This window comes from Gambusia affinis, linkage group LG07 (assembly GCF_019740435.1).
Source record: "Gambusia affinis linkage group LG07, SWU_Gaff_1.0, whole genome shotgun sequence".
Classification (NCBI taxonomy): Eukaryota; Metazoa; Chordata; class Actinopteri; order Cyprinodontiformes; family Poeciliidae; genus Gambusia; species Gambusia affinis.
This window is the reverse complement of record NC_057874.1, coordinates 7366810-7381300: the sequence shown is the minus strand read 5'-3', so window position 1 is coordinate 7381300 and position 14491 is coordinate 7366810. Positions and strand designations below refer to the sequence as shown.

Here is a 14491-nt window from a genome sequence, read left to right as displayed (position 1 = left end):
ACACACACACACCCATGCACGTGTTAAAAAGAAAGACTCCTGTGGGGGGTCTCTGGCTTGTGTGAGCGTATGTAGCCCTTGGGAAGCAGGCTGAGGTTTTGTGGCGTCTTTGTGCCGGGGTTAACCTTGGCTCAGGGCTAAACACACAGGGAATGTTCTGAGAGGACCTTCAGCCATCAGCAGCGGCTTTTCATATACTTGCAGCACTCCTGTGGGAGCGCCGCCACAAACACGACTATTGATCCGCTGTCACACTCGCACAGACTAGTCCTTTCACTGTTTCTCTTTTCTCTTACCCCATTTGGTTTTCTCGTTCTCTTTTTCCCTGTCTGTGTGTGTGTGTGTGTGCGCGTTTGTTTGCAGTACCTTGTGGGGACCATTTTCCTGACACATACTACGTTGTGGGGGCCCACCGCTCCTTGTGGAGACCGAAGCCTGGTCCCCACAAGGGCAAATTATGTTTTTGGGTCAGGAGGTAGATTTAGGACTAAGGTGTATTTGAGTTTTGGTTATGGTTAGGGTTAGGTATGTAATGGTTAGGATTAAGACAAGGGTAAGGTTTAGGTTGTAGAAATGAATGGAAGTCACTGGAAAGTCCCCACAAAGATAGCCACGTAAACATGTGTGTGTGTGTGTGTGTGATTGTGTGTGTGTGTGGGTGTGTAGTCACCCTGACTAGAAAATATTCTCCAAAGTGGTCACAGATCCCATGATGTGGTATCGGAGGTATCGATTCATTAAAGGTGTAGCGTGTATCCTGGGCACTTCGGCTTTTGCATTGTATTTCCATCTGTTATTGTTTTATTTTTTTTATTCTATTTATATCTTTGACACCCCAATGTGGTTGTGTTAAAAATAAAAAACTATTACACTGCTGGGAGGGAGCTTTAGATTCCTGAACAACAGCGAATGCAGACATCGCAACAGATGACAAGGCTTTAATCTTTTTTCCCTCAAGCAAAGTCAGGCTTCCTTTTCTCTCTTTGACTGGCATCCAGCAAATGATTTATAATGCAAAATGATTAATGTTTGAGTACTAAATTGACACCTAGCAACTTTTTTTCCCACGCACAGATAGCACACAGTCAAAACATTTGTACATCTTTGGTATGCAGTCAAAAGATTCAAACCAAATTTTGAGCAAAAAAATGTAGCTGTGGAGAAGAAAAAGCTTGGAAATTAATGGAGTGTAAACATAATTTATTTAGTAAACTATGTCTTTTAATTGCACATTTTACTTGTTCAGGTAATCTGCTGAACATTCACTCCAATCTGCTCCAGTGGGATTTATTAACTGTGATCACTGACCTAAAATTACTTTCTAATTTCACTGCTGCGCTCAGAATCGATCTCTAGGAACCGACTTCATTCAGAATTGGGTTCTTCTCTGCTCTGCTGCTCTGTGCTCATCTATGACTCCTGTCAGGCTTACTGTTGCCTGGATAAACCTACAAATCCCCCAGTGACTTTAAAAAAACAAAACAAAAAAAAAAAACCAAGAGTATTCCTACCCTCTGAACTTTGCTTGAATGCTGTCATGTTACGACAACCAAATTCAACAGTTTTTGGTTATGAATCAACATAAATCTGCAGGCAAACGTGGTGGTGTTTCCTGGTATTTCAGAAGATGGACGGAGCCACTGGAAGAAAAATATTGCTGTCAAAATGGCCGAAAGTCCTCAAATTTGATTAAATAAAACCATGTCATTGTTTTTCCCTCCAAGTCAAATCTGCAAAATACTTCCAGTTATTCGAAGACATTTCTACATCTCTATAACTTTTGACTTAGTCACATTAAAATGGCTTTGTCACAGAAAGAAAACAGAATTTTAAGTGGATCGGGGATAGTTAAAAGTAAGCAGAAGGGAACTCCTCGCAGACTAAGTAGAGAATGAAACGGAGACTGAAGACATGAGTTGAATAGATTTGTGAGGTCTGAAAGACAGCGATGAATCATCTCCACATTCTGTGTACGCTGAATAAATAGCAGGCCATTTCCACATCATAAATATCCTCCCCGCCTAATGTGCTTAGCTCCAAGGTGGGCCCAGACTGCGTTACCCTGGGGTGTTTTTTTTTTTGGAGTAGGGGAGGAGGTGCTGGCTGCAGGGACTGATCTCTTACCTCAGGAGGAGAGGGGGGGGAAGAGAAAGGGTTTGGGGGTGCACAGATCCCTGAAGCAGGTAGCGTATCTGCTGCGGTCCCAGCAGAGCAGATTTGCTCCAGGTGTCACGGTGGACAAAAAGGCGCATAAATCATTTTCGGATTGATGACTCTCCCCTTCATTTGCTCAACTTGGATGAGCACTTTACGCGAGAGGAGAGAGAGGCAGTCAAAGACAGGTGCACACACTCCTGAATGTGTGCAGAGTGGCTGCAGAAAACTTCCTGCAGGAACCGCCGTGGCACCTTTTGGGACCGACTGTCAGAATTTTAAACCAAAATAGAATCGGATGATGCTCGGGGTGTACATTTTCTATCCCTTTAATCCCTTTTGAATGGAGGCCTCTTGTGCTAAGCAAGTCTGTGACATTGCACAGCAATTTGTCCTGGCATGTGGAGGGTTGTGCTCATTTTTCTGGATGTCAGGCATTGTCCCCTCTGATGAATCCTCTGGCCTGAAGCCTGGGCAGACTGGCTCATACGGTGGATTAGGGCAGGTGATTGATGACTGGAGATGTAGTCTGCAGCTCTGATTTCCCCCAAACAGCGGAACTGACAGCGCCGATCACCAGACCTATTATGAAATTGGCTCCAAAGTTGTCCAGTGCAGAACCTCTGGTTTGGTCTTACTGCCTAGACTACCCAAGCTCAAGGTGCTAACAATAGGGAGGGAAGGTGAGGGGTGGCCCCCTGACTAAGACCCTCTCAAATCAGATGAAAATATAAATTTTAACCTGATTTGGAAGATATAAAACATTTACAAAGTTGTACCTGCAATTGTGTATATATTGTGTCTAAACAACCAAAAATGTAGCAGGTAATTCATCTGGACTTACATCTACACACTGTAAGTTTTTGCTTGCGTCTTTCTGTTGCTTAGTGTTCATTTCTGACATTCATTGCTTTTGCGTAGGAAAAGCTCAGTTGTAAAGAAACGCTGGAAGTTTCACTTCAAATTTTCTGAAAAGATGGCAAGTTTTCACCACTTTATGATTTTTTTTCCTCACTGTCTTGCCAGATTTTTTGATGTACAGAAGTTAGGGACCACAGCCACCCACGAGAATAGTTAAAATTGGTAAATACTTGAGACCCCTCTAAAAACACTTATAACTGCCTATTTTAATAGTTCACACCAGAAATAAGTTAATGTGCATTAATATGCACAGTGAAAGTCATCTTAGTCCAGTCATGTGTAGTCCAGCCGCACAGACATCAAATACTAGTTTGCTCATTCAAAGACCATTAAGGCAGATTAAAGGTATACCTGGAGTCCCATTTAAGAATGGCTCCCTCTTGTGCAAATGGGGAGGATGGGGATGCTTAGCTTGAAGCCCCGCCCCAGCTCGCTGGATGATTGCTCACCTTGGAAAACCAAAGCAGATGGTGCGTCTTCTCCTCAATTAGCACCTTGTCCAAAATGCCCAATTTGCCGTTCTTTCCCTCAGTATGGGTGTGAAATTTTAAACCCTCCAAACTGCATCATTGTTCTTCACTCTGGGGCACCGCACTGCTGAGGCAGCATAACGCCGGATCACCACAGTAACTCAGGACTGCAGATTTTAGAGAATATTTAGAAGGAGAGGATGCCAAACTCAGCGAGCGACGGTGAGCTGACAACAGAGTCAGGAGCGTCCTACCGCGACTCTCACATGAATCATCACGTTTTTCTCGGCCACACTATCTCTGAGCCAGTCTGGACCGTCTGTCTATCCCACTGAAACATCCCTCGGTTCCCCTCAAGTCTTCCCTCATCTCAAGTTTCAGTCTATCACTCTGTCCCCTGGCGTCTTACCATGTGCGCAAAGTTGCACTTGGCAATTACCGGTTACCCACCGAGGAGCTGGACTGCACCTTTGGGTTAGTTTGAAGAGGCGTGATTGGCTGCGTCTACTCTTGCTGAGAGATGGGGTTTTTTGTGGGGGGCATCTGTTTCTGCGGAGGCAGCAGATGATGGGAAAGTGGGGGAAATTCAGCTCCTTCACCTGAACAATTGTCTTTATTCTCCAGAGATCATAAAAGTCATGGCACAGCTGCTCCAAGTAATTAGGATCCTGTAGCTAGTAATTAGCATTAACAATGAAGTGGATGGGTGTACGACAGTTTAACTTTATCCAAAGACTACATTTTTATCCAGACTGAAAGTTTTCCCTTCACCGTGGCTTCAATCGTCTAAACTTCCTTTTCTTGAGAGAGTGCGTTTCTTTTTTGATACGCAGCTCAGTGTGGAGGCCTACGGTTAAAAAAAGCTTTGGTTATTTAGTTATTCATAGTGTCATGGGAGTATTTAGTTGATTAAACACTTTAATATATCTCTGTTTGCTAGGGTTATTTCATATCAGCCTATTTTCTATGCGTTCCTCACCAAAGACAAGTACCAGTGGAAACCATAAAAAATCTGGTTAACAATTACAAGAAAGGTTTGACTGCTTTAAGCTTTGCCCCACAGACCTAAAACGGCAATCAGAAAGCATATACATTTTAAAAGTGTTATCAAAGATATATTTTAAAAACTTATTTAAAATAAATAAAAGCATTGGCCATTGATTGTTCTTAGTGTTGTCATTTTATAGTTTTTAGCTGACTGTTTTGTTTTCTGGGTCAGAGGTTGGATGGTTTTGGGAACCACCTGCCATGAGACCATTTGTGAGACCAGCACAAATGGTAACATGCAAAAACAAAAAAAAAAGTTTTTTGTTTCTTTTCCCTGCAGCCCACATGAACTGAAGAGGAACTGCAGTTTAATGGCTTAAAACAGTTAGATTCTTACACTCTAAATGATCAGATTGACTTTATTTTCACAGTTCATGAGAGATTTTGTGGATTTGTGGAACCAAATTTGATTGAGTCAAAATCTATAGATGGATGAAAATTTAAAAACAGGAGCAAGAAACAAGAAACACCAAACAAGTGTCCCTTTAAAGCCGGTACGGACACATTACCGCGGCAGACTTCCCGGTGTCGCACAATCAGAGCCCAATTAAATATTCTATTACATTATTCTCCAATTTCTGCCCCCCATCAGCCCTGGGGACCCTGGAGCCTTGCTAGCAAAGTCAGTTGAGGAAATGTTTCCTCTGCATCTGTCTGTGGTAATGGTGAGGACATATTGGAAATCAAAGCAGGAACAGGAGGAGAGTGCAGAGAGCAGGTCCCCTTGGCTCTTGAAAGGCTCCTCTTTGGCCAGGAATTACCAATCCATGTAAGCAAGGAGTGAGGAGAGGTCAATTGCTACTGTGCAGGGACCACGGCTTCCTTACACGTATGTTTCGAATCCAGAGGTGAACTTAATGCATACAGGAATACAAATATCAACCAGGACGTGTTTCTGTGTTTTTACAAGTATGAGATCTATTTCCTATTCCTGAGTTTGGAAAAGGAGGTAGAGGAAGTCATGCAGGACAGAATCTGCATTCGTATCAACCAACGCAAACCTTCAGATGGGTCAGGATCGGCAGGTCCCGGCATCCTCCTGCCGGCTGACAGCATGAAACCCCCCCCCACAAAAAATAAATCTATTGTAACAACGGAGAATATGAACAAAAACAGAACCAAATAGGAAATACTAAATATTCCTCAAAGTAGTAAACCTTGGCTCTGATGCTCAATTCTAAATATATATATGGTACATCCTTTGACCTGCTAACAGGGGCGCAACTGCATATTTTTTAGGTGGATGCGAACATCTCACCGGCGCCCCCCACCCTCCCAGGTCATAAACTTGTAGAAGTGACCCAAGGAGCCTGTTAGCCTGTGTCTAGACCCTCCTATGGTCTGCAGGTCTGAGGCTTTTTGTTAGCATGTTTTCTATCATTCTTATAGCTTGATAGGAAGCCTTATCCAAACTGGCAACCCACATTAATAAAATGGTGAAATAATATTGACCACAAAACACTATTTATAAAACATATCAACAATTTTCTACACAATCCTAAAAAACGTTATTGATGTTCTCTTCACAATATTTATTTATTTACTAGTAATCTATTTGCATGACTTGTTCATTAAATTGCCATCTATATTATTTTTTGGTCTCAGGAAACGACTGAGGGATGAAGAGTCTGATGTCTGGTTCTGTAGGTTCTTTAGGTTCTGCGGTTCCTCTCCGGATCCATTCTGTCTGATATCAAACCCACTGGGTGCCACTGAATGTCGCTGACACGTTTATTTTAATGCCCCTATTAAACTTCACTGTGATTGTTGTCTTCCCACTACCATCTATATTTTTGCCAGAGGTTTTACTTTATGGACGGTGTAGCGTTCGGTGGACATGCATAGCCACCTTTTGCGCCACTCCCTGCTAATAAACATGGCAGCTAGCAGCCTCTCTGTTCCTGAGTGGACTCTGCTAACTTTTCAGTGAAAAGCTCATCTGTGACTGATGGTCTCAAGAGACCTTCTACTTAAGGTTGATTTTACTGTCATTCCTGACTGTGATTTGCTAACAGAGCTGCTCATCATACAGCTGATAGACTTCCTCTGCCCTCCTAACACCTGAGCAGAATAAAATCTGGTTGGATGAAATTGGTTGCTTTAAAAAGAACAAAACATCAAGTAGTTTGTTTGATTTGGTTTAGATCTCTGTAAAATAACTAAATAAATTCATTTAAGCCATATTTGAGTGCTAGAGTTTATTTTTGGCATTCACAAAATAATATTAAAGCTTGCAGACTGTCAACGAGTGTCTGCACATCCCCCATTGACTGGAAAGACACAATCTGTTCACCTGGAAAGCAGCAACTATCTACAGAAAAACAAAAACAGAGGTAACTTGAAGAATACGCATTACAAAAACTATTAAGAAGTAATAATCTGTGTGAACCTTGTAGGTTTCTTACTCTCATGCAACATGAACTAAAACCAAGGCTCTAACTCCAGTCAGCACCTCCTGGCTGCCCAGCAGGAGACTCGGGTTGATCTCGGTGTGGTGTGACAGGACAGCAGGAGCCCCTAGTGGGGGGTCACAGGCACAACAAAGGTTCACAAAAGAATGGGACACTGTCAGAGCAAGTGTGTGTGTGTGCGTGTGTGTGTGTGTGTGTGTGTATTTGTGACATGCTATAAGGCTGGTGTGTGGTTATTACTGTGGGATCTCATATGTAGCTGCTGCGTCGCTTGTAACAGCGGCCTGACGATCGAGCCAAGGGTACAAGAGTCAGCCACTCCGCGAGCAACCCTCTTCTCTATCGGCTAAAGGTGCACCTTTGTGTGTGTGTGTGTGTGTGTGTGTGTGTGTGTGGTAGTTACACCACATTGCTCTGCCTCTGTATGTGTGTGTACGTGTGACTCACCTATGACCAGCTCTTCTTGCTCGGAGGCAGCTCTTTGTCTTTGCGCTGACAGGATGAAGATGATCGAACGCTCTGCTCCTCCAGCTTCATGCCGCTGAGACTCTGAACTTTTACACAGAGAGCCGGAGCTTCTCTCTGTACCCACATATCATCACTTATGATTATTTTATAAGGCTTTGCGTGAAATGGAACATAAAAAGAAGCTAAGCTAACGCGTCCACATCCTTCAGTCTTCAACCGAACACACACAGTTCCTCATGAACTGATTTAAAATGGAAACCCCAACTCTAAACTTTAAATGCACATCTTTATTCCAGACAGATCTGGAATAAAGGTAGATCATATCCTAAATATTTTCATATTTTTTGAGACGCCTCCTCTGCTCCAGTCTATTTGGGGCATTAGCGTACTGTTGTGATCAATTTTGCTTTGCTTTGAACCGGAGAAATCCCCTTCCGGCCTTCCATCTGAATTTTACGAGTCATCCGGGTCACGTGACTGAAACCCAGCAATAAAGTCTAAATTTTTCACTTTGTTTTTGTTTTGTTTTGTTTTCCTGTCTGCTAAATAGACTATTAATCTAACACTTAAGCAGACAAACGGCAAAGCGAAAGGCGCAGCACTTTAACACTGATTCCTGGCATGCTAACATTGTGTCAGCCTGCCTGAGGTGTTTGTCATGTTTCTAATTCGACTGACGCCGTCACGCTGACAAGATGGCGCTGAATTACGGAGTTCTGCTCGCGTCCCTGGGGAGCATTTGCTGTTGGACTGATTAGTAAAGCATGTTACCACCAGCCTGCTTGTTGTTGCTGCAGACTGACAGGAAACATATGTATGCGTGCTGGTCCTTGTAATCAACACACGGGCTGCGTCGACGCACGCCGCTGCTAGGAGACTGAACGCGCTTCTGTTGCTCTGCTTTGTGGCGGAGAAACAAAGTTTAGCCCGACATAGCATGCGCTAAGAAGCAATTCAAAATTCAACTCAAGTTAGTGTCTGATACTTTTCTGGTAGTAATGAAAAAAAATATGACAGGATGCTAGTTTGTGCAGCCAAAAACATCTGGGTATAAAAAAAAAAATAGATGTCCAGTTACAGCTGTCAGAGGAAAATCCGCATCATGAAGGCGGCAGGGGTTAATTAATTGTATTGGCGGCTCCACTTTCTCTCCGTGGCCGTGCCTCTGGCCTCTGGCCTGCACAGATCTGATCAGTATTCGTGTGTGGTCGTGAGCAAACTGCGAGGGAGCCGCGACAGTGACCCTCTGGGTGCGAGAGGATCCCAGCGGCTCCTCACGCTGGGCTGCCGTCACTCCGGACCCGCCACAGGCTGCCTGTAATTAACAGCCGAACACTTGGGAGCGTGAGTGTGCATTTATCTATTGGACTGACTGAAGAGAGGCAAGAGATGCTTAAATATTCAGGAGAGAGAAAATGTTATTCAATAAAAATAAAGACTGTTGAGTTTTGGGAATGTATGAAAACTATTGATATATAGAAGGACTGCACTCTAAAATGAAGTGTATTCTTTGAGTTGTACTGTTATACCAATAGTATTACTGGTGACCAATAAATGAGGAAAGTTCAGAAGGAATAATTTACATGATTAGAATTGAATAAATAATTAAATAAACTTTTGTATGAACATTTTAATAATTAAAATCTTTAAGTCAATATTTTCTGGTCAAGCATGGACAGTGTAATTCCTCATGTTGTCAGCAGTCAAAATGATAAGAAAGGGTAACTAGAACATTTTATTTTCTTTAAGTTAAAAATCACAAATTTCTGTCAGCATAAATTGATAGTTATTATTCTTTTTGGAAGTTATAATTCTTAGTCATAGAAATCTAGATAAAATGTGTCCAACCAAATGATGTTGGGAGAAGTTCATGCAGAAAGCCTGACTAAAAAATAACTTCTTTTTTTTTAATCAGGCAGTAGCATAGCCAGACTATATATATATATATATATATATATATATATATATATATATATATATATATATATATATATATATATATATATATATATATATATATATATATATATATATATATATATATATATATATATATATAGCCACCCTGTGGCTCCACCCTTTATTGCGTGATCATAATCTGTAAATATACTTAAATTACAAAAAAAGTTCATCTCCTCCAACTAACAGCTCACTAGTGGGTATTCAGTAAGAATGGATGGATGGGAAAAAGTTCATGTTTACAGATATGTTTTGCAGCAACACTTGTTAGCATCCAGGATAAAGAATCTCTAAAGTCCACAGTTAAATTTCTGAAGCAAATAGCTGTGATTTAACATCACAAAGTTTGCCTAGCAACCACTAAATGCCGTCTACATGACAAAGCTCTTGTGTCCAGCCATCACAAACATAAACCTGTGGACTTTGCTAAATACTACAAGTTGGTTAGTAGATTATGTTTTGTTTTTCTCTAACAAACTCCCCACTTTACTGACAGTAAGCAAATAATATGGGAGAGCATTGACTAACAGACTTGATGTTGATTTTGGTGAAAATACGTTTGTTCAGTAGTTGACTATATGTTGTTTTCTTTGCAATTTTGTTCTGGAAATCACATTGAAATGCCTAAATATCCAAAATAAACTGAATATATATATCATGCACACAGTAAAGTATGGTGGAGGATGTGTGATACTGTGGGCCTGCCACTGTTCCAAACCGTTTAAGAGCCTGATAGCAGCTATTAACCCTGAAGGGTTATCACAGCAAACTAAATAAAAGATATTGTTTTGAGGCGTTTCGCACTCTTTACCAAAGTACCTTTTTAATATATCTCCACCACTGGATGTTCAGCTAAGAGTAAGTAGCTGCTAACGTTTTCATATCCTCATCTCTAAACTGTCCTTTCCTTCATACGAAAATAGAAAAAAAAAAAAAAGAAGACCTACGAATTACTTGCTGTGTTTCTCTTAATCAAGGAAAATGAAAAGAAAGCTCTGCGACTGCTGGAGCCACATTTTGACCCTGAGCAGGGAGACGGTTCTCATGTTTTCTCCGTCTCTGTGACAGGGAAGCAGGTGTTAGATGAAACAGAGAAAATGAGCTCGGCGGAAAGGCCCATTAGCCGCCAGCAGTGGGGGTTCGATTGAGCAAATAGAAACACTGCTGTTTTCTCTGTTTCTTGTTTTTTTTTTTTTTGTTCTTTCTTTCTTTATGGCTGACTGAAAGCATTCCTATTAACGGATAATTGGGATCACGCGAACGCGCGCACACGCACGCAGGTGTGTGGAGAAATTACCCCGGCTCCCTTGCACCACTCGTGCGATTAGAGTAGAGCGGTCTGAAGTGGTGTTTTCCCATTTAGGTTTGGGGGGGGGCATGACAATATTTCCCCTGTTTTGCAGCACATCAGTGTACCTTTGTCTGCTGCCAACCCCATCACGGCACGTCTCTCCTGTTGGCTTCAATTTACTCATTTCACCTGCAAAAATCATAACAAAATCCACCTGCAGGTTACTGCGAGTCGCTTTTATGCTGACCCTCTTTTTTCTCTGTATTTGTAGCCGCAGTAACTGGACCGTGCTGTGAGCCATCCCTCCCCTCCTCCTCTTCTTCCTTCATCTGCTGACTTACTGTCACTGTCCCGCTCACCTTCTGGCGCTTAAATCCTCAGTGCAACCCCCCCCCAGCCTCACCTAACTCCCACAAATTTATTAATATGATTTACATAAAGTTAAGGTTCCCCTCCCCTCACCCCAGCAGCCAAGGAGGCTGCTCTAAAATAAGCTGTGTTGGTGACAGAGCCAATGTGTTATGCGTGTCACAGGCCTGGAGGGCTCTGAAGGGGTAAGGGGAGTGGGGGGGGGGTGGCAGGATGTGAACGTCGAGAAGGATCCCCCGGGGCTTTCTGGCCTGGAAATGACATGGTGTGAGGGAAGAGCCACCACTTCCTCAAATCAGTCATCTCCGCTGCAGGGAGGAGAGGCAGGATGGAAGGACAAAGCATGCGTCGGCCCACCTCCTGGCGCACAGCGATACCCGCCATGGGAAATCTGGGCAAGCACTCACACACTCAAACTCACACCACGCTCGCTGGTGGTGAATAATATTTTATTTGAGTTTTAAATATTGCTTTGGAGGAGGATTAATGCAGGGGAATGATGTACGCAGATTGTGGCTCTAGGACATCAGGGGCAGGCAGAGGTGCCCGGCACAGAAGTGGATTTTAAAATTTTTTTTTAACAGTGCATAAATATAACGAAAGGGTCAGCGCTTATCTTGATTAATAAAAAACATAATCCTATAACGTATTATTAAAGTATAAGAGGACCTTGTAACAGTTAAATTTCACAATGTTAAACAGATATCTTAAATGTATTTTGTACCAAACGAGAGTAAATCCTGAGAGTGGTAGCAGGCTAACAGGCTAACAGGTAGCTTAGCTGATTTTAGAAATTTAAAGCATCTCAAACTGGAAATGTTTTCCTCCATGGTACTTTTTTTATGTAGCTGCACTTAAAATGGTACATTCCTGATTGCTGCCATGTCTAGTAAATGTTTCAAAAAAATGTTCCAACAGTCTGTCTGTCTGACGTCCGTTAGCGTTTATTCACGTTTCTACAAGCATCTGTCCATATTCCTCCACTATTACTGATAACCTCACCAATCCTTACTTACCTTTTCAGCTGACTGCGTCTGGTTACACTGAAAATCTTTGTTGTGACAGCAGTTTCGGTTGACAGGCCTACAAAAAAAAAAGAGAATGATTTGAGAACACCGGGACTAAATAACATGACAATTAGCATGTTTTTGAAGCTTATTGTTAGTAAATTACAGATGCCACAGTTGGTCTGGAGTACACTTGATCATATCGAATACTGGAACATTTTTGGAGGGTGGTCATTCAGGAAAAAGTACACCACCAGCAGTCTAACATGGTGGTGGCAGTGTCATGCTCTGGGGCCTGGACAACTTTATACAGTAAGATGGTGATCGTCAGGCACGTCAGCAATTCTACCTCTACGAAGTGGCCTAGTCAGTGTTTGATGTGGGACGACCTCACATGGGCTGGTGCTGTTCAAAAGCCCTCCAACATAGTTGTGTTGAAGCAGCTGTGCCCAAAGAAGAGTGGGCCAAAATCATGGTCAGTAAGTGGGATGAAGTGACGCTTCATTGCAGTTGTTGTGGACGGATCAGGAAGGGTTGAGCAGTATTTACTCCCTTATCAATGGAATCAGGGGTTAAAACTTGCCTTTTTAATTTACTCTATCTTTGCCAGAGATTAGAATTAGTTCAAGGATCTGAAAACAGATCAGAAATCTGTAAGGGGGCAATGATAATTCAGAACAGTCTTTATAGACTGCTCTGACTTGGATTGAATTATTCCACACTGATTACAAATTCTTTACAGAGCAGTCAGTGATTCGTGATTTTATTTTATTTTTTTATGCTTCTTAGTTTTCTCCAAATCAATCCCATCTCAACTCAGTGTCACACTTTGATGAGCTGGATGTAATATGAGACACCTAGTTATTGGTGTCTTTCTAACTAGATTAGATAGAGTACAAAGGTGAGACAAATCAAAGGGATTTCTCTCCGCATGACATCTCAAATGAATTTCTGTCTTCCAGAAGGAGACTGGTCTTGCACGGCTCAAACTTTACTCCGTCTGAAACCATCACACAGCCGTGCCATCACGCCACGACCGGAGCGAAATCGTGACCCGACGATCACACATCTGTGCCAGATGGGCTGAAAATAGCAGGGTGTGGTGGCGCTTACTCATCGCAAGGTCAATATCTGCCCGATGACAACCGAGTGATCTCAAAGCGGCTTTCTGATGGGACGATTGTTGAGAAATACCCTGAGATTTAGGGCCTATATTGCACATGGGAGATACAACCCAGACTAGAGGTGTAAAGAAAAAAAAAGAAAAGAAAAAGGAAAATAGCTCTCCCGTAGAGGGGGTGGCGCAGCATGCCAAAGGTTCTGAACACAACTTAAAACTAGGACGTGTGAAGCCAAAGCCAAAGGTCTCGTTTCCCCTCTAAAGGGAGACTAAAGTATGACTGTGAGAAGTAAGTCGGCGTGGCCTGTGGCTGTGAAATTACCCCCCCACCTTGTGTTTTCTCGGTGCGAAAAAAAGCAAAATGTCAACACCATATTTTCTGGGCAGAATCTTCAAGTGGACTGTGACCCGGAGGGAGACGAAGAGGTACACAGAGAGGAGAATTCACCAAAACGTTTTCTTTTTCTTTTCTTTTTCTCCCTCGCTCCACCGGCGCTCCATCTTAATTACCGCAGTGCAAGGCGTGCAAATCCGATTGGGCCGTTTATGCCCGGAAACTCATCACCATAGTGCGATATTAATTACTCCGGTAGGATTCATGCTATATTTGATATGCACAATGCGTTGCGGCCATTACCAGCCTTGTGTTTCAGCCTGAGCCCTGCGTGTCAGCGGTAATCAAGTCTAAACGTTGACACCAACACACCGGACCGGTCGATGAAAGAATGCGGCCGCTTTCCTTTTGATAGAGGAATCTGAATCCCTGCACCCCCATTTGAGATTGTATGCGCGCACTTCTTAATCTGAGTCGATATCCTCTTAATATCTCTCAGGCGCGACTCCATTATGAGGCTGCTCATTGGGTTTTCCTGATTTTAAACACGTCTTTTATGTCCCATTGTCCCCCCTCAAAACTATTAGATTAAGTGGAGTCAAATGCAATTACAGCACACAGCTGTTCCCCATGAGCCTGTACGCCGTCGCGTTCGAGGCCGGGAGATGTGTACGCCATACCGCGATTATCATATAATGCTCCCGGTACTCCAACAGCATGATGCGCGGAGTAAGATGAATGGGGAGGAAAGTGGGAGTGAGAGAACCGAATGAGAAACTAAAAGGAGAAAATGAAGCTGGGATGAGTGACAGGAGGAGAGAGAGTGAGAAAGAGAAGCCAGCTTGGCTCCGACTCCATCAGTGGAGCAACACTGACCTCTGCTGGCAGAGATTTCCCTCCTGATTTTACAATTTTAGGTCGCCAGCAACAGTTTTAAAAT

The 14491-nt window shown here is 42.7% G+C and overlaps 1 long non-coding RNA gene across 2 annotated transcripts; it reads right to left on the bottom strand.

Moving 5' to 3' along the window:
* Window positions 1-6852: 6852 nt before the first annotated feature.
* Window positions 6853-12175, bottom strand: LOC122834358. Of its 2 annotated transcripts, XR_006371184.1 has the most exons (4): window positions 12107-12175; window positions 7451-7585; window positions 6998-7109; window positions 6853-6903 (listed from the first exon to the last, which is right to left on the bottom strand). It is a non-coding gene; the product is annotated as an uncharacterized LOC122834358 (long non-coding RNA). The 2 variants fall into 2 exon arrangements; XR_006371183.1 differs by lacking the exon at window positions 12107-12175 and having other exon boundaries at window positions 7451-7851.
* Window positions 12176-14491: the final 2316 nt, after the last annotated feature.